General features: G+C 37.0%; 1 long non-coding RNA gene across 1 annotated transcript in view; it reads right to left on the bottom strand.

Moving 5' to 3' along the window:
* Window positions 1-19,935, bottom strand: part of LOC102252913 — a 195,107-nt gene that overhangs the window by 20,606 nt on the left and 154,566 nt on the right. Inside the window, exons 6-7 of the long non-coding RNA XR_001363151.1 lie at window positions 18,995-19,101; window positions 4,085-4,213 (exon numbers count right to left, since the gene is read on the bottom strand). This is a non-coding gene — a long non-coding RNA (uncharacterized LOC102252913). The remainder of the gene's footprint in view (window positions 1-4,084; window positions 4,214-18,994; window positions 19,102-19,935) is intronic.

Genomic DNA, 19,935 nt, shown 5'->3' on the forward strand with positions numbered 1-19,935 from the left:
ATTTAATTCACCCAACTTTAATGAGAACACACTGATCTGAAAGACAGATACCATTGTAATATAACGTGGGTCATAATATAAAAAATCGCATTGGGTCTATGGAGAAAAGAAATATACTAACCAGTCATCAATCAGACAACTAAACAACCACTTTGAAACTTTCTCAACAAATTGTCTTTTTTTCTCTTGACTTTGCCTCTAGAAAGTGAAGGGGAGCTGGTCCTTTCCTCCTTTGTCTCTCCTGTCTTCTAGGCTGCTGCGGGAGTGAATGAGTCTATGTCAGTGGTCAGCAAACCGCGGCTCGCGAGCCACATGCGGCTCTTTGGCCCCTTGAGTGTGGCTCTTCCCCCAAATACCATGTGTGGGCGCGCACTTACAGTGCGATTGAAACTTCGTGGCCCATGCACAGAAGTCGGTTTTCGGCCTGGGCGAGTCTATTTTGAAGAAGTGGCATTAGAAGAAGTGGGTGTACGTTCACTGAGGTCGACCCCTCAGATTGAGGACGTTTTTAGCAAAGGCCAGCTTAGGAGTACCCTAATTAAGTTAATAACAATGTACCTACCTATATAGTTTAAGTTTAAAAAATTTGGCTCCCAAAAGAAATTTCAATCGTTGTACTGTTGATATTTGGCTCTGTTGACTAATGAGTTTGCCGACCATTGGTCTATGTGACTGTTTCCCGCATCCCATGTGGCCTGGGTAATTAGGGATTCTGCTAATTTTCCAGACTTTTGCCTGTAGGGATTCTTCCCAAGTTTCCATTTCCTCTCCCTTAAAGGAATCTTCAGGGAGCAAGTGGGTGCCACTAACCATCAAGCGAGTTCAGAGAGAATGAACTCACCCTAGTTGTTGTCAGGGCCAAGTGGCAAAATGAGACTCATAGGTTAAGGACAAGATAACAATGAGATGATATATTTATTTGCAACACAAGTGAGAATCAACTAATTGAAGTGGTTAAGACACTGCCATACTCACAGTTGGTTTCTCCAAAGGGCACATTCTCTCAAATCTATCTCTGATTTTATGCCTTCTGTGATGACATGAAGGTTCTTTCATTTATTTTTATTTTCCTTTTTTTCATCTTGCTCAGACCATCACCACCTCTCTCCTGCCAACACCTCAACTGCTCAAGATCTAGAAAGACCCCAGGTTTGCTTGGGCAAAAATCTTTCAATGCTGAGGTCCCTGACTATGGAGCCACCAATGGTTTCCAGATTTAGAACATGGTTATTATTTTCTTATCTTCTTTTCTTGTACTTCTCCATTCTTCCTTTCTCACCATAGTACCATTTGCAGATTAGCTCTCATTTGAGAGCCAGCTAGTTTCAGAACTTAGTGAATCAATGAGTTGCTCACCAAATGACCAGCAAAGAGATAATCTAGTAGAAAGTAGAATCTGCCCAGTTATAGTCATCAATACAATGTATTGTACAAAAGGGGGAAACTATTCTTTTTTAGAGTTGTAATTAGCACTTCCATTCAGAATGCAGTCATACTTTAATTTTAATGGGTTGTTTTAAATGCATTTTGTTTTATTCCTTTGAAATATGCACCATCAGACCAAACAGGTGTTTTAGTGAGAAGAGTGTTTACAGAGCAGTTCAGGTGAGGTATTCCCAGATTGACTGGATGCAATTTTAATGGCACAATCATCCTCAGGTGTGTGCTAACTTCTACTATATTCCAATGACTTATTTATCAACATCACAGGGTGCAGGAGGATTTTTTATAGTGACTTGAAATCACCAGAAGAAGAAGAAAGAGAAGGAGGAGGAGGAGGAGGAGAAACCAGTGAAAAAAAATGAAATCACAGGAATACATTCTAATGATGCTAAAAACTGCTTCAATTAAATTTATCCCTTTTGTCTTCCAACTCACAAGCCTCCCTTTGTGTCATCATGCTTCAATATACTTTTCAGTAAGTCTAAAATGTAAATAATACTACATGTTCAGCATCTGAATGTTACAGAAAACTTCTCCAAAATGGTCCATATGTTCTTCTAGAAAAATCAGCAGTCCTGACAATGAACCATGAAATATTCTGGAGGCAAATGGCAGAGTGCCAGTGTCTTGAGGGACAGCATTTTCCACTTTAAATAACAGACAAAATAAAGCTTTAAAATGTTCTTGGTGATGTATGATTCAGTAAACCCTTCAAGGCAATGTAAGGAAAACCTTTTCTTCTTAAGACTGATGTTGGAAAGAAACAGACAAAAATTAAGAATTGCTCTGCCAGGCCGCATAAAGAATCAATTGATGTCTTTCTGAAATTCAATGAATCGATAGATTGTTAGGAACCAGGCCACACACACTGAAAGTGATTCTGTATAAGTACATAGTAGATACCAGAGATAACACAAAGCTCTTCAGAAAGCACTGGGCACAAACATGCATTAAAAGAAACTAAATTGTATTTAACCGGAAATAAAAACAGCCTGATTTTTAAAAAACATCTGCAAATGGGGACATTTGACAAGGGTAAACCAACAGTTAACTGAAAAATAAGCAATTTACAGGTAAATATCAAACATTATTTTTCCATTTCTCATTTGATTTTTGTCATTTCTAGTTCACTTATCCTGTCTCTAAAAATGGCAAAATCTCTGTTATAAAATAATTTGGATTTAATTGACATTACCCAAGGCAAGAAAGCTGGTAGTATAATAATCCTTTTGAAAGCAAACACCCTTTGATGACTACAAAATTCAAGTATGATCAGAGAAATTTTTTTTGGTCATTTTACTAGAGTCTATGTGACCTATGACACAAAACTCCTTAGATATAAGCTCTGTCTTCCTACAGTAACAACATATCTCTTTCCATATGACCAATAATTGTATTTTCAGATCTACTGCCATACAGTAGGCTACCCAATAATATTAGATTAGCCTTGCAGGAAAAGATCATGTCTTACATTTTTGTTCTGCTCTATAAAACCCAGCCCAGGGTTAGACATGTAAAAGTCAACAAACACTTCATGATTCATAATAACTATTTACCAAGTATAGTTAGCAGGTAAGAAATTAAACTGCTAAACAAGAGAAGGTAAGAATTATTGATACTGTAAAAGTAATTGTTACTGGAAAATCAATTCATAGCAATAGTAGTCATTCTTCGTCATAAAGATTTCAACCTAAAGAAAACAGTGCCACAAACCAATTCTTTGGTTGGAGTGAAAGTGCTATGTGGGTATGACATTTCCTAAAATTATTCACCAAATTAATTTTTCAATATTGTTTTTTTCTTTCTCTATTTTCATTATTGAGAACATGCATATCTTCCTCCTTTTTTACTAAAACAAGTTCAATACTTCAGTATATGTAAAATTTAATAATGACCTTTCTCTATGACTAACCCTACTCCATAATGATCTATTACTTAAAATTGAAATATTGAATTTTTACTTTTGATACATGGTCTATATCACATCGACTGTCATCTATTCATGTATGTTATTTAGATATGTATGCAAGTCCCATGTCCACAATATTGTCCTTTATGCTAATGAGCATATTTCTAATAGAGCATGAAGAACTTTCCCAGACACAGTAGGAGCTGAGAAAAGTTTCCTACATTTGGTTAAAGTTTGAGCTCACCATTCTATGTCTTGCCTTTGAAATCATTTGAAAACTTTGATGCTCATTACATGTAAATGAGATTTGTGATAGACATAAATGATTATTGCATCACATTTAAGCAAATCTATGGTAATAGATAAAATAGGTTAAGAAACTGAACTAGAGTGGATTTTTCAGGTGATACGTGTACAAGTCCCAGGTGATATATTTATTTCCCAACGAAACCAAAATTATTGACAATCATTATTATTTACCACTACTCTACGAGTACAACCAAACATGCTAGGTTACTAAGTCCTTGGGAACTGAAGCCATACATTATTCATTTTTCTATCCTTAAGTAAATAGCACATAGTAGTACTCAATAAATATTTATTGGGAGATGAACAAAAATCTACATTGATTTCCCTTCATAAACTGACCTAGTCATATCTGAGTCAACACTAATCATGTAATTTCCCTTCTTCCACAAATTTTACCAGAAATTATGTGACAATAACAATTACCTTTCCAGAGTTGTGAGCCCTACACAGGAAATCTGTTCCCTGGTTGCAAGGCTACACAGATCACTTTGCTCATTCTTTTCAAGGGAAACTAAGCAGGAGGATACTGCTGGCTTTTCTTTTCAATCATCACTGTAAGAAAAAAATAATAATTTGTCATCTTCATTTATGAAAATATTACATTAAGCAAAAACAGGAACGAATGACATTATTTAGAAAAAAAGGATAAATATGGCACTCTGGAAAATGAATGGATGAGGAGAAAAAACTAAAGTGAAGAAGCAAAATTTAAAGCTTGTGAAGAGAAGACAAAAAGTCCTCAGCAGTGCCAACAAGTGCTTAGAAAATGGCTACAGTTCAGAAAATAAGACATTGTCATAGCTTTTTAAAACTTAGATTATCTTTTGAAATGTGATTATGTATATCTTCAAGTTTAAGCTACAGAAGCATGTGGAATAGAGATTACTAAGGCTTGTAATCATATTCTGATTATACTAAAATAAAGTCATTGAAAGAAAGAGATAGTTTGATCCTTATTTCCAGTTCAAAACAAGATAATCTTCCATAGCCTCGCCATCGGGTGGATTCTGGGAGATAATTATCTTGCATGTTCAGTTCAGGTTCTTGATTTCAGTGCTGGAGGGTACTACAGGCTTTAGAGTCCAAGAGAGCCAAGATACATAAACTTTATTGTTATTGTTGCCCATTTGACAAGGTAGTATCCCAAATGAATGGACATTGGCCATTCAGATGGAAAACAAAAGGCTGTTTATCAGCTGGTTAATTGCACACAGATATGAAATAAGATTCCCAGCAGTGAAGCTCCCTCACATTTCTATTTCTCACCTAAATTATAAACCACCTTTGAACAGAACTATTTCCAGCGTCTAGGTGTTTATCATAATAAAGCACATCTGCCACAGATGACAGCTGACCTTTCAACTTTGGTCAGCACTTTGGCAGCTGGCACAGCCATAGGAAAGGGGGGTGGATACAAGTTTCCTGGCCCTGTCATTTTCCCTTTATTTGTATGGTTTAACTCCGAAATGAGGACATAACTAAGTAATGCCGCAGAACACTGAAAATATTCCTTGCACAAAATGAGTCTGGTGAATGCATTTACTTTCCATCAAATTTTCTGAATTTTGAAAAGGCTGGGATTTTTGTTGCTGTTAACTCCTTTTGTTACTTTTTTTTTTTTTCAAATTTAGCAGCTGGTAAGGATTAATCATTGTATAATTTTTTTAAAAAGTGGTTACTAAAACATAATTTAGTCTGTTTAAATTCTTCATCATAAAGATTTCAACCTAAAGAAAATAGCTCCAGGCCCTGGCCTAGTAGCTCAGTTGGTTAGAACATCGTCCAAATACGCCAAGGTTGGGGGTTCAATCCCCAGTTGGGACCCATACAAGAATCAACCAATGAATGCATAAACAACAAATTGATGTTTCTCTCTCTCTTTCTAAAAATAAATACATAAATATTTTTAAAAAAGAAAGTAGTTCCATAAGCCAATTCTTTGGCTGTAGTGAAAACCAAACACTTAGATCACCTAAGAATCACCAAAGACTTTTATCTTAACAATGGAAAAAGATTTAAACATAAAGCTTTATCTTTCCTCTGTGAAGTTTTTGGACAAAGCTGGATGATAAATAAAGGGAAAATAAAAAAGGCAAATGTAAAACACCCTCTGCTCTAGTGGAGAAGCCTGAACTCTAATTGGAGCGGAGAAACCACTGCTAATTGACTAAACACCTTCAATAGATACCGCACTCAAAGCATTATTACATACATTCTCTGTTCATGTGTGGGCTTCCCAGTTTGTGCACAACCCTCAGTGCACAGGGATCACAGGTTTTAGAGAATAGCCTTCTAGATGGGTCTGCATACCTGGTTTTGACTCATGTGAGCATCAGAATAGTGCCTGCTTTCATGGATACATCTAGCCCAGCTATACAATTTCGATAGCTATTAATATCATCTCAAAAATATTAATATATTTTTCTTTCTATTAGCACATATATGACCACCTATTGTCCAAGCATTCTTTTAACAGATGAAGTAGTATAAGGCTAATCATCTACTTAGAGTTTAGTAAATAGATGGCTATTCAGCATTCATGCTTCTTCCTAGTGATCCTTCAGTTTCCTTTTTGGAAATCTCCTCCCTCTTCATGCGTGTAAATTCAATACCACTGTTTGCTCCCTCCCTTCTAGACTCCCCATAGAGAGTACTTGTGCCCAATCCCACCTGACCATGCCTGTTCCAGCTATTGGAAAGTTATTGTGGTTCCTACTTCCTAAATCTTATCCTTCCTGAATTCTCTTGGATCATGATCTGTAGCCTGCTGTACAAGCTTCCTGTTAATTATGTGAGCCTCCATCTCCACCAGTCTATTGCTTATATGAAAGAACCATTACTGATATGTAATGCATGTCATTATGAAAGTTTGTAATGCAAGATGTCCTGTGATATTGGAAATGGAACTGACAAAAACCCCAATGTGTTTAAAGAAAGAGGAATTGGTGGTGCCTCAGCTAACCAATAGAGGATAATAAAAATAGTGACACTTAGGGAAGAAACGGATTTTAATAAATGTAATAGGATAGACGGCAACCAATGGGCAGGGAGAAGGGGCAAAATGTACTCAGGGGACAATGAATAGAACAACTTAGATGGAGTAGGGATTGTCCTCAGAGTGTTCTTCCGGCCACAAACATTGGTTTAGTATCTTCTACTGTTGGGCACTGCCGGGACACAGAGAGCATTAAGATCAGAGACTTGCCGCTGTGCCACAAACATTGGTTTATGTTGGGCACTGCTGGGACACAGAGAGCATTAAGATCAGAGACTTGCCGCTGGGGAGCACAAGGGCCAGTCATCTCAAGTAGAGAGGGATACTCTTGGAATCCTATATAATAAAAACCTAATATGCAAATTTCCCCTTCAACCGGGAGTTGGAACACTGGCTATGACGTGTGCTGACCACCAGGGAGCGACACGAAATATGGCGGGTGTCAGCGATGCACTGCAACCTCTCTCCAGCTACCTGGGGTTGGGGGTGATGGGGACGGAGGTGTGGTGCAAATGTGGGGTGTCCACTGAGCTTGCTTTCACGCCCCCTGGCACCCTCCCCAGGGATGCCAGGGCTCACATGCCAGGGAAGCCCCTCGCACTCAGGTGCTGGACACCCACAAGGAGCCCACAAGGCATCTTCTGGGTGAGCTGGGCCACAGCCACTGGGACCACAGGGGCTGGTAGGGCTCCCCGTGAATTTTCTCAGGAACCAGTCTGCAAGGCCTGCTGGGAGAGAGTGTGCTGCCTGCCCATCTTCTGTGCAGCACCGCTGGGCGGCCCAGAGGCCCACGCTGCCCCCCAGCCCGCAGCATCTGGCCACGCTCACAGCATTTCCATGTGGGGACTCAGGTACCATGACTCAGGCAGAGGGGGGAACACAGGGGCCCAGGGCCCAGGTGCTGCCCAGGGCCCAGATTTAGCTGGGACCTGCCCTTCCACACCAGATGCTCATGCTTCAATCACCTGCCAGGCCTAGGCACTGCACCTGTGCACAAATTTCATGCACCAGGCCTCTAGTGGGTTAATAAAAGATTTTTGACTACTGCTTCAAAGCTATTCTGTGACAAAACAGCATCTTCTCCAAAGCAAATGTATGATGTTACCAACGCATTATTTACATGTAGAAAAAGGAAAATAAATGCTAGATTTAAATAAGTGCATTTAAAACTGTAATGAGCAGACATTTGAAACCTTCAAAGGTAGAAAGAACTCCATAAAAAGTGTGAATATTTCTAGCTTCGATTGCTTCTCACTTTAACACTTGGAGTTAAGTGTAAAAGCATTCATAAAAAATATATAGCCTATATGTGAAGAAATTTTAATTTTACAATTGTGGCTGCTTTATGTAATTCTCTGAGTCATCAAAGACTGCTTCTTTCTTAGCTAGTTTCTTAATCAAATTTTTTTCTTTAGGGCACAGGTAAAGCAAAGATGATTTCTGTGGGCCATCTTATTTATATCTTCTTTTTACATCTTGCTATACTATGGTATTTAAAGTTCCATTACATGTAAAGAGTAACTTCCTACTTGGTAATCAAACTGAACCTTCCCACTGGAGGCACATGGGTGGCAAACAGTCATATCAGCTTAGTGGAACAGCTTCCCTATCTCATGTAGTTGAGGATATGAACATATTTAAGCATTTCATGAAGTATGAGGTATAGACTACCCACATAGAGTACCTGTGCCCAATCCCAAGGGGTGCTAATCAAGAATAACGCTCCACTTGACCTTAACTTAGAACAATTGTCAATAGTGATGATTTTTCATGGTTGGAATTAAGCAATAATAGCCATATGGATATAACCTAATTTACTTAATCAATCTTTTACAGTTCACATTTTGGTTGATTCCATTTTAATTACCTGGATTATCCGATTATTTATTTTGGATAGATTCCAAGCAGTAGAATCATTAGTATTACACATTTTCTTTTCTTTTTTTTTATTTTACTCTTGGGGCATTTGTTTGCTTTTTTCTGAAGAAAAATTATACCAATTTATATTGAAACTGCACTGCATAAGTCACTGATACATTACCTTTTTAAATCAAGGTTAGGAAGAGGAAGGACATGGGTGGGTCACTCCAGTTGTTGCATGAATGTCTAATCAAAATTCCATTCTCAGTCAGAAAAGTGGTAAAATAAAGTTTACATTGCCAGGTTATCAAATCCCACCCCGTCTCTATTTCTCAGTGTTTGTTATATTAAGACTAGAAGCCCGGTGCACGAATTCATGCATCAGTGGGGCCCCTGTGCCTGGCCTGTGGGATCAGGCCGAAACCAGCTCTCTGACATCTCCTGAGGGGTCCTGGATTGCGAGAGGGCGCAGGCCAGGCCGAGGGACCCCACTGGTGCACTATCAGGGCGTGGGAGGGATGTGGGAGGTTGGCTAGCCGGAGAGGGACCGTAGGAGGGTTCCAGGGTGTGTCCAGCCCATCTCACTCAGTCCCGATTGGCTGGATCCCAGCAGCAAGCTCACCTACGAGTCGGAGCGTCTTCCCCCTGGTGGTCAGTGCACGTCATAGCAAGCAATTGAGCGGCCTAAGCATATCATTAGCATATTATGCTTTGATTGGTTGAATGGCCGACCAGATGACTGGACACTTAGCATATTAGGCTTTTATTATATAGGATAAAATTTCTCCTTCATGAATTTTAAAATAATATAAATAGAAAGTAATAAATTTTCCTAAAATATCATCAAAGTATTTTGCTTCTCAACATGAGGTTCTCCATTCAGCATCTATCTATTTATTGACCTATCTATCTATTTACCTATCTAATTATCTGTCATTAGTGCATGTATGTGTGTAGATATGTATCTATGTATGCAAAGGGAAAGTCAAGGCTTGGACATTTTCCATCTATATCCATCCTCACCTCTGTGTCTTTGCTCATTTTGTTCCTTTTGCAGCATGGTTCTTTCTCCTCTTCCAGAGCTATTCTAAATGCTTTCTTTAATCTAGAGTATATACCCCACTTTGCCAGCTGCTTCCCGGGCTACCTGGCTTATAGTGATCCTTTGCTCCACTCCTCAGCCCTGACACTATATCATTAAAATCTAGATTAATATTGACTAAAATACAGATACTACTATAATTTGGATGAATAGATTTCATAAGGAAAGCATTTATCACCTAGTATTTAAAAATGATTATAGGCGGGGAATTTTATCTCTTCTCTTGACCACTTTGCTCTTTGTCATTAGTGGGGGGGAAATAAAAGTATTCACAGAAATAAATAATTCAGAAAATAATTACCTTATTCATAAAATATATCAATATTTCTGTTATTTCAGGATGGGGATGATCAACATAGATTCTATAGTTTTAAGATCCTGAGTTTTTTTCTTGAACTCTCACCAAGAATTGTCAAGATATTACTGACCCCATAGGTGATTATTTTTTAAAATAATTGGAATTTCTCAATTGTAGAGTAAATATCTTGTTAAATATAAATGAAAACAAATTTAGTATCTTCATTTTTAAAAGGTTCTAGTATGAAACAGTTACTATTCAAACATAATTATTCCTACTTTCTCACTATTATTATACACACACATACACACTCACACAATCCACAAATAAACTTTTGGTTTAAAATAATAATTACTCTATTAGCATTAAGAAAATATTTTTATGGAACACCTAAGTAGTAATCTTTAATTTGTAGTCATTTGAGCCCTTCTTCCCCCCCAAAAAAAGAAATTGTTTTTTTAAATGTGCACACATTTCATTTTGTTTGTTAAAAGTTGAAATTTGGCCTCCTATTTTCACTCAAGTTAAATCTTTATACATTGTGACTTCCATAACTATGTATTGCTAATAACTAAAACCAATATAGACGAATCATGAATATTAAAATAATTTTATCTGTGACTTTCAAATTTAATAGCTATAAACCTGTCAATATCTATTATGACAAGACGATTTTTAAAGTTATTATTTTCCTTAGGAGTTTTTTTCATGTAGACCAACATGAAAAAAGTAGCAAAACAAAACAACTACAAATAAGGACTCTCTCTCTATGAAACATACCAAATATTGAATGTAACATATCTGTTTGGACTTCTGAAATAAGTACTCAAATGTTGCAGTTGAAGTTATAGCCACTGTGCGTGAAAAATAAAAACATAATTCAGCAATCTTGCTTTGTGCAAATATATATTTCAGATGCAATCAAGGAAAAATTTCATATCATCAGTTTGTTAAATATTCTGCAAATCAATTTCTTGAAGATTAAGTTGGAGTCTACATGACTGTTTCCTGTCAAGTACTTTCAACTTCCAAATTTTAAGACAAATTATTATCCATATTTGATAATAAAATGCAGGGCATTCTTTCATGACCACCCTTTTAAGATTTTTTTTGTTCTTTGCAGCAGCCAGAAACAAATAAACAAAAGGTATAATCAGGAAATTAACTTCCTCCTGTTTTTCTTGTTTTATTTCAGTTCTGCTCTCTCCCTTCTTTCTTCATTTCTCTCCAAAGATTTAGAATGTGTAGTTAACACCTGCTGGGGTGGTAACAGCAGTTGAGCTTTGCCTTAAAGGTGCCCTATGAGTGCTTAGAGTGACACAGATCACGGTCTCTACACTCCTTCTGCTGTTCATTGCCTGGTTACGCTTGGCATGAGAAGGTTGGCCACAATGAACTATCTTCATGCCCACCATGGCCAGACCTAGAAATGTGGGGCTCTGGGCCGCTGTGTCCCTTCCCCAGCCCAGCGGAACTGAGAATAGAATCTTTGTCCTCCCACTACAGATGGTCAACAGACTGGAGTGTGCCAGTAATCTGAGAAGAGGCCAGACTAATTTTAATTACAAATTGCTCCGTCACTTCACGTTTGTTATCTCGCTGTACCTGTAGTTCATGCAACAGACAACTTAATATACATTCTTTAAATAATCATCAAAACCTTTCCTGCTTCAGCACTTTCCACCTTTCCCTGGAAAGCCTGTGCGTTTGTAGGGATTTACAACTGTAAGTGCCTGAAGTCAAGTTTCAGCGCCAGCAAGTGTGGGGTAGATGGGACTTTAAAACAAACTGATCAGGCCTTGGAACAACAAAGACAGGAGGATTAAGGCTGTCTGTGAAGATGAAAGTGTAAAGAGATATTGGGGGAAAATAGCTTGAGAGGAGCCTTTTAAAAATCAAACAGAAAAACTCCCATCACTTGTCTCTTAGTTCTTTTTAAACATTTTAGCAACATATGCAAGGAGTTTTATTTATCAAGTCAAATCTTCCATTCTTTACATGTTTTAAAAGGAAGTCAGAAAAAAAGCAAGTTCATAACCCTTCAGCAGTTTACCCAGTTATGTAGCATTGTTGTCACTAGAAAAAACACTAAATAACTTGATAATGTTTTCAGCAAAAAATGCATGGGACTGGAAGGAAACCTATGTGCCCATATGGAAATGCTTAGTTGCTTCTTCTATATTGAACTCGTCTGTGCATTCATAGAGAACTTATGACATATTTCCTTGTTATGTATACATTTTTTTTTGTTTAACAATGCCAAAAAGTGATAACTTGGAGACTGAAAATTATCCTGACAGTCACCTGTCATTCATTGTCCTTTATTCTGACAACCTCAGGCATTCAGGCATGGATTTATGGGTTTTCCCCTCTCGTGCTTTATTTTTAAAGGAGTTGGGGGATGGGGAAAAATATCAGAGGATTCAGTCCTGAATAGACTTTTGTTTTGCTCTTTCTTTTACCTCTTGACTGTGTCAAATGCAGTGTGTCTCTCATGCAGTTTCTCTCTTTAGAGAGCCTCGGCTGGGCCAGCTAGTTAGTATTCAGACACAAGGCAAAGAGGATAAAATTCTCTCTGCTTGCTGAGACTGCAAATCAGCAATTAGACTAAAAGCAATGTATTGGAGAAAGAGGGCCATCACAGACATCATTGTTGACTGGAACCTGCCAATGTAACTTTAAAATTGTAAAAACTTCATAGCAGGGAGGAATAGTCACTTAGAGGCATATAAGTTGGTTAAGACACTAAGGCAGTATTCACTACAGACATTTCTGCTGTGTAATGTACTCTGTGAACTGTAAGATTTTCCATTAATCTTGTTTACTTATTGTAATGAGAAGCAAATGGGTGAAATTAGTAATGGTGATAGAAAATTCAGCTTTTTATTGTATTGCATGTTATGAAAACATTTTCTAGATTGGCATGTTACTCCCATTTTCATTTGAGCTCACTTTAAAGGATTGTAATGGAGGGCTGAAGGTTACAAACTGTTTTATGTTTGACCAAGCAATATCATGTAGCTCTGCTGAATAGTTATATGAGATGCTTAAACAGTATATGCCAGCCATTTCCTGGGTATTAATGATGGTATGTGAGGTAATTCTTAAGACTCTTCTTCCTCCTTTTAATATAGAGACTTTAATGCTGCGTTTTAGCAACTGACACATTTCTTGTGCAAATGCTCAAGAGCAGTTACTCTATTAAACTCTTATTATCTAATTCTGTTTTGTGATAGACCAATTTCCAGTGAGCCTTCAAGACTGTCTAATTGATGGGAGGTAGCAGGCAGACCTTCCTGATTTCATATATTTAATTCATCCCTTTTCTTCCTTCTACCCCCATTCTTCCAAACCGTGTTTCCTAAAAGTGGATAAATGCTGGTCTGATGAATTTATTTTTACATATTCTAAAGAAAAAGAAAGGAATCTAGATTATTGACATTCTTTACCGGATCTACAGTAGACTAGAGTTAGCAGAAAAAACTGCTAATCACCACAGTTTTCGTGGTGGAAGCAATTTGTCTATAATTAGTAAGTTGATAAATACCAACAAAATGGGTGCTAAAATGAACAACTCTTGTGCTGAGAGACATTTGACTCTACATTGCACTTTGCATTTTGATATATGCAGCATTACATTTTGTTACAAAGAGCGACAACTTTAATGGCAGCTAAAGACTCTAATCTGTCTTCTGAAGGAGAGCACACATACATCTTAATATAACAGCTTCTTTTATAAAACGGATCTTTTTTTTCAAGGAGTGAGCAATGTAAGGATAAGAAATAAAGGCTGGTCTTTTATTTATTGTATACAAAATGGTGGCAAAAGATGGAAGATTTGTTTTGCTAGATAATGAAACACCATAGCATGTAAGATTAAACAATACCACCGACTTAGGTAGATTCTTCATTGGAAATACCAAATTCACATTTGTTTGTAGACATTTGCTTTCTATGTTTCATATGAAGTGCTTATTATACTAAATGTTTCAACCCCATATATAATCAAACTCATGACCATTTTGGTCAATTCAAACAAGGAAGTTTGTGTGGTGTGCTAAAGTGTGAGACAAATATTTAATTCAAATAAACAAGATACAGCATATTATATCTTTGAAACCAAATAAATTATGTCTGAAATGTTTTAATAAAACACTAGCTTTGTAAGAGTCTAAATCCCACTAGGTGCATTACACAATAAAGGGACGTGATAGTTTATAAGTGATTTGCTGAAATTCTCACTCTCATAAGAAAAAGATAAATATCAAAATAAGTTTAACCTGCATGATCTGATAGAACAAAAGAGATTATCCTAAGAAAGCAACTGTGAGGGTATAAATAAAAATTATTTATGTTAATGTGGTTGGAAAAATACATCTTCCTAAATGCTTTTTAAAATGGTTAGCATGTTTGCCTGGCTGGTGTGGCTCAGTGGTTGAGTGTCGACCCATGAACCAAGAGGTCACATGTTTGATGCCTGGTCAGGTCACATGCTCGGGTTATGGGCCCAATCCCTAGTAGGAAGCATGCAGGAGGCAGACAATTGATGTTTCTGTCTCTCTATCCCTCTCCCTACCTCTCTCTCTAAAATCAATGAAAATATATACTAAAAAAAATAATAAAATGGTAACATGTTTATAGACATAAATTTAGGAGCATCCTTATCTACAGCCACTTCATAGGAACTTGAGCACATGTGTTTATTACAGATCTCAGAGATAGAGATCTTGAACTGTCTTCATATCACAGACCATGTGGTAAATGGACTTATTGCTAATGATCAAATATCTTCTAACAGAACCTTTAAAATATATTCTTGCATTTCAATACATTTGACTAAGTTTGTTTCTTTCATTCCCCTTAAACCATATGCTTTTGGTATTCTTAAATACTGAACGAGAGGTTAAAAAATGACCACCAAGGAAATAACTGCATGTGTTGTTGTTGTTTTTTTTTTTCCTCTTCTGAATGTTGTATAGTGGGTGTTAGAATATTTAAGACATTTCAAGGGCATGTAAACTATCCCAAATATGTCAGGGGAAGAAGAAGCTGCAATTCATTATTTTTCTGCAATGAATCAACATGAAAGAGAACATTTTAAAGGCCCAAGTAGCTTTGTTTTTATTTACAGTTCATATCAATAATTTTAAACTATGAGCATTTTCCTTATTTGACATATAGTATGTATTTGATCAGTAACAGATTGATGATTATGAAATAAAAAGGTAAAGATTTTGAGAAAGTTTATGTTGCAGTTATTTGTGAAGTAGGTGTTCCATCTGATTTATTATTGTTGTTGTTGTCATTGTTTTTCTTCATATTTATCCAGGTTGAAACCTGGGCTTCATTTCATTGGGCACATATACCTTTAGAGATTACTTATTTATAGGATGGGATCAAAATTCATATTTGTACATGTAAATGTTTCATGGGATACTATTAGGTAAAAACAAAGTAAATATTTTAATATTTAAATTTAATTTTGTGCCCTGGCTGGTATGGCTCCGTTGGTTGGCTATACATCAAAAAGCTGGGCGTTTGGCACGTACCCACATGCCCAGGGCACATACCTAAGTTGGGGGCTTGATCTCCAGTCAGGGTGCATGAGGGAGGCAAGTGATCGATGTTTCTCACATCAATATTTCTCTCTTCCTCCCTCCCTCCTTCCCTCTCTCTAAAGACAATTAAAAGGGAAAAAAGAAAGAACAAAGCTTAATTTTGTAACTCCTTTTGAAAAGCCTTATTTTTATTTACTTTTCGAAATCAAGAACAACACATTGAAAGAGAGTAGCTAAGCAACTTGGATCTGGTCAAATCTGCTGCCATTCTTTTCATCAATATGATTTAATTTAGTGTAGGTCATTTTCTTTCAACGTATTACTTCATTTAAGAGGTAGCAGTAGTTTGCAAGTGGGGTATAACCTATCTTCATGGATTATCTATCGCTTTCTAAAACAAAGTTACATACAGTGAGCTTCAAGAGTCTTTCTTTGTGCTTGGTTTATTCCCAGCCTTTTTTTTTTGCCATTCAAAAACAATGCTGACACATGCATAAAATGACAAACAGCATTAGTGGAATAAAGGAGTTAAACCAAACCCAGTCATATATTAAATTGTTTTTAAAAGTACTGACCTAAGCACCTCTATGAGATGTTAGTAGTAAAATCTGAAGAAGAAGAAAACAGACATTTGGAAGTGAGATGTGCTCTCCTTTGCAGCCTGTATGATTGCTGATTTGCCATCATGTTGTTTGCATGCGCTTTTGTCAGATATTATTTCATGTCTCTCTGTCAAAGGAGAGGTTTTGAAGCCCTTTTCTGCATCTGGGTGACTGCTACTAGGGCTCAGACCAAGCTTCCCTGGGCTATAGATACATGACCAAAATGCTTTTTTTGGGGGGGAAAAAAAACACCTTTTGAGCAGCTCCTCATTTACACTCACCAGGTCAACGCATATGTTTTTACATTTCAACATCAGCTTCAAACACCATAACTGTAACTTAGTGACAATTTTTCATCAAGACGGAGTGTTGAACTCTTGCCCACTCCCATACAGACTAAAATCCAAAATGCTTTTTTTGGGGGGGAAAAAACACCTTTTGAGCAGCCCCTCATTTCCACTCACCAGGTCAACGCATATGATTTACATTTCAACATCAGCTTCAAACACCGTAACTGTAACTTAGTGACAATTTTTCATCAAGACCGAGTGTTGAACTCTTGCCCACTCCCATACAGACTAAAATCTAATGCAACCGTTATGTCATCTTTCCTGGTAAGTGGTGATTTTCTAGAATTTCATGATTTATAAAGCTCTTCTAAAAATAGTTGGCATTTCTAAGTAGAGGCTTCCTGACACTTAGTCCACACAGTGTAAGATGGAGTTAAAAGAAGTTTAACTTTCATCCATTTACGTCTTCCTGAGAAGTTAAGTTAAAAAGTTATGGTAACGCTTTTCATATCAGCCACCAAAAACAGGAAGAGAAATAATTGTAAAACATACAGTAATAGAACTATTTTCTGCAAAGATCCAACTATGTGGAGAACTACTCAATTAGGCCTTATAGTTACTTTTAATGAGGGTTGTTGTGGAATAAGTGGAAACATCTGTTACCCATGAACCACTATAATGGCTACACAAGAAAAAACAGTTCTCTCTTCCACTGATTGAGACTGGTCTTCACGGAACATTCTTATTAGTATGCTTAGAACAACCATGCAACTTTCTAAGCCAGATTAATTATTCTTGGCATTCCCAGGAGATAATCCTACAGTCATTTTTTACCAAAGGCAGGGAACAGGGAACCCTTTCTCTGTACATATTTTATTATGGTAGGCAATGCCTAATTGTCCTACTGTATGTCACCCTATTTTACCAGCTACAGTCTGAATTCATTCCCATCCTCAACTTAAAAGTTTGAAACCCCCTAGTGACAGGAATATTAATGTGCCAACACTGTCATATCTATTTCAGCTCATACATATGCAATGTCTTTGTTTTCAAAGATTTATGTCAGACTTTGCTGAAGTGAGGTATTCTACCATTTTAGATAATAGCATGCCAAAGTGATGTTATCAGCCACATTCAGCACTCACTCAAGCAAACGGGAGGAGCATCCTTTCCTTCATGGCTTAAACTCATAGAAACTGTTATTTATCCTTATTTGATGAGAAAAATCTTTCAGGGGGAAATGTTGTATTTTTAGGAGAAGATTATGGCCATCCTGTGGATTATCTTTTAATTAAGAATGGATGATTTGTGCCCACTCTGCTGTAGCAAACGTCTTGCTGCTAATGAAGTTTAAAAAGACTTACTTTATTTAATTACAGCTAATCACCAGGGTAAAATGTGGAATGTTCTTTGATCCTACATGTATTTGTGGCAATCCCTTTGGCAGATAGCATCTCCTCAAAATATTTTGAGTTTTTTTGGTCAGTCACATCTTGGCAAAAGGTACAACCACCTTACACAAAAGAATGTCTTTCATCCCCTCTGTAGTTGCCTATCCTGGCATAAAAATTACATGGAATTTTTTGGGGGATGCTTTAGACAGAATATTGAAGTTTTCAGATATTTGAACTTTTACCTTATCCAATATTCAGAATAGAGTTCTTTGCTATTGTTCAATGATTCAAGTCAACCAGCATTATTGGGCATGATGATGTACCAGGCACTGCGCTGGGCACTAGGAGTAGAAATATGAAGAGAACACAGGCCCACAACAAACCAAACTTCAAAGATGAATGACCTGTGTTCACTTTCTACTACATCCAGTCCACGTGGATATAAATAGGTAAATGTGCTTTAAACCGAGGGGCTGCTTTGACTTTGGTTTAAAACCAGGAACTGCTTTGTCTTTGGTTAGGTTTGTTTCTAATCACCAAATTAGGATTACTTGGCTTGCTCTAGGCTTCTAAGATAAAGCAAGGCTATCCTTTTAGTTTTACTTCCCTCTTGTCTCTTCCCTTTGGAATCAAGTGCAATATATTAAACCCCGTTTTTTGGATTTATTCCTTCCTGATAATAATCCATGTAAGAATAATGATAATGTACATTATATTTATTTTAAGTACTACTTTTGTGGTTGGTTTTATTCTCAAAGAGATTATTTTTAAGAATGCATACTAAGCCAGTCCTAATTCCAGGTAATATCTGCCTCTTATTTTTTTACCTTTATAAATACCAGACATAATAATTTCCGGATGAATCTAATTCTTTACTCGGCAGGTGTGCTCAGTGGTTGAGCATTGACCTATGAACCAGAGGGTAGTGGTTTGCTTCCCAGTCAGGACACATGCCCAGGTTGTGGGCTCGATCCCCAGTGGGGTGTGTGCAGGAGGTGGCCCCTCAATGATTCTCTCTCAGTATGACGTTTCTATCTCTCTCCCTCTCCCCTCCTCTCCCAAATCAATAAAAATATATATTAAAAAATAAAGATGAATTTATTCTTTAATATGCTTCATAATATTTACTATTTTGAATTTAATTACATTTTTCTGAAGCACAAGCCCATCTAATAATTAGTGGGGTTTGTGTTTTTAATTTCATAGAAGTCATCCTGTTTTTTCAAAAAATTACCTTTTATTCCTTTTTCTATGATTTGTTCTGTAGTCTTCAGTACATGTGATTCAACAATGTAGGCTTATTTGCTGTAAGGCCCTCCAGGGCAAGGTCCTGTGGGTTCCCTGAGAAAGAAAAAAAAAAACTGAGTAAATAGCAGAGGAGGGCAAGACCTGTGCCCGGCAGAAGAGGGCACCAGCCAACTGAGCTATTCCACCCCAACTGCAGACACCACTTAGAGATGGGATCAAAACAGCAACTGAACAGAGTAGATGGGCTGCTTTTATTTGGGAAACAAAACTGTTTTAGAAAATGACTACATTTAAACTACTCAAAATGAAAGAAATATAGGTTTATGACTTTACAATCAGCTAGTTTCAATAACACAAAAATAAAAGACCAGCAGTTCCTGAAAAAAATAATTCTCACCAAGGCAAATAATTCCTTTGAAACTATATAACCTATTAAATAATTACTCTATCATTTTTAACTTAAAAAAAGGAAAACAAATCATCTGAGCAGAAATACTTACTTCACATCTCCAAATGTTTTCTACTTGGTTTAACAAATCTGAGTTTCTTTTTGTTTGCCAGGACTTTGAACAGATTTAAAGATTTGTTGTCAAATCAGTGCACAGGTCTCTACCTCACACATAGGGTTCCATTATCACACAACAATGAGAACTCTCTTTCCACCACCTTACACAAATGCTTAAACATATCTCTCCCTCCTTCTTTCACAGGGCCCCATACCCAGGTAGTATGTAATCTGCCACTTTACCTACAGCTCCCTGCATCTTAGTAGTAAGCAGTTAGACTTACAAAGTGACTAAGGTTGGAGGAAGTTCTTCAAAAATGCAATTGCCATGTCTCTACAAAAATTAAACATTATAAAGTAGGAGAAGCAAAACAGATTTTGCAGTTATTTCCTGTAATATATTAAACATCTGCAGTTTTGTC

This window comes from Myotis brandtii, unplaced genomic scaffold (genome assembly GCF_000412655.1).
Source record: "Myotis brandtii unplaced genomic scaffold, ASM41265v1 scaffold344, whole genome shotgun sequence".
In the NCBI taxonomy this organism is placed as follows: domain Eukaryota; kingdom Metazoa; phylum Chordata; class Mammalia; order Chiroptera; family Vespertilionidae; genus Myotis; species Myotis brandtii.